This window comes from Limulus polyphemus, unplaced genomic scaffold (genome assembly GCF_000517525.1).
Source record: "Limulus polyphemus unplaced genomic scaffold, Limulus_polyphemus-2.1.2 Scaffold1273, whole genome shotgun sequence".
Lineage (NCBI taxonomy): Eukaryota > Metazoa > Arthropoda > Merostomata > Xiphosura > Limulidae > Limulus > Limulus polyphemus.
The window spans coordinates 60,439-62,022 of NW_013666883.1; positions in this window are offsets into that span (position 1 = coordinate 60,439).

Genomic DNA, 1,584 nt, shown 5'->3' on the forward strand with positions numbered 1-1,584 from the left:
CCGCATATCTAGTAAACACTCGAGGCTTCACGAACGGACAGGAATTTTCTAGAAGCTCATGACGTGTTACTAGTGTCACATGACTTCCGCTGTCGTAACAATAGCTTGTGATTTATTAGTCCACCTATTCACTTTGGAAATAATTTTGAGCTGAACCTGGTATGCCCCCATGATACATTTCCACGTGGCTGGAGTAGCTCAGGAAGGCCATGCAGTAATATTAATAGGTGTAGACCAAATAAATTCTCTCATTCCATATATTGTAGTAAATTATTTTTAGTTTGGAACTCTTGAGTCAATGCAAAAAGAGGTATGGCTAGTTTAATCTTTGCTTTTAGTAATTCACTTTCCAGGTATTTTATTTTGTCATTGAATTTTTTTCTAACTCATTGATGTCTTTCTTTATTTTATCATTACGGTATTTCTCTACTTCTTCAATTTTGTCATTATGTCCTCTCTGTACTTCTTTCTTGTTACTGTAATCTCTCTGTACATTTCCAATAGCTTCCTCGATATTATCTCCAATCAACTGTATTCTTTATCTAAATTCTTCTTTAAGTAGTATATATTTTTTTTATTTTAACTCCTTTCATAAATTCTGTCTCATACCTTTTGATCTTCCTTTAATTTCCTGTCTTGTTCCTCTAGTTTTTGGACTATTTCTTCTTGGCCCTCTTTTAAATGTTTCACTATCTTTAGCAAAGCTTTTCGATCTGGTTGCCACGTTGAAATTGATCCAGGTTTTGCATATATATTGTTGCGTCAGCGAGGTCACGTGACTAGTATCACGCCACCTGTTTCTAGAAATATCCTGTTCCTTCAAGAATGTCCTAGCAGTTACTAGATATGTGTTAGTCTTGTATATATAAGACGTTCACAACGTGACGGGACAACAAGGTAATGAGTAATTGAATGTATGCGGACAAAATATTGTTGGCCTCGTGAGACGTGAATTATAGTGTTTGTTATAGAGCGACTGTTGAAATTAAGTATATCGTAAAGTTGTATTCGGAAAGAATAAACCAGTTTTATTTAAGAAAGGACTTGTGTCGCTAAAGTTTCTTCGGAACGAATTTACGGAAAATCAACTAGCGAACGGAGACGTAACAAATTGGTGTCAGAGAGTGGGACAAAAAAAGAAAGAAAAAAAGAAATGGAAACGAGAAGCGGCAAATCAAACTACAGCTTAGCAGACTTGATGGCAGCAATACAAGAGCAGCAAAAGAAACAAGAAGAAAGAGAAAATAAACAAGAAGAGAGATTACAACAGTTGTTAGAGGAAAAAGAAAAGAAACAAGAAGAGAGATTACAACAGCTGTTGGAGGAAAAAGAAAAGAAACAAGAAGAGAGATTACAACAGCTGTTGGAGGAAAAAGAAAAGAAACAAGAAGAGAGACAACAGCAGTTGCAAGAAAACATGCAACAGTGGCAGCTTGAACAACAAAATAAACAAGAAGAGAAATTACAGCAGTTGTTGGAAGAAAAAGAAAAGAAACAAGAAGAACGAGAACAGCAGTTGCAAGAAAACATGCAACAGTGGCAGCTTGAACAACAAAATAAACAAGAAGAGAAATTACAGCAGTT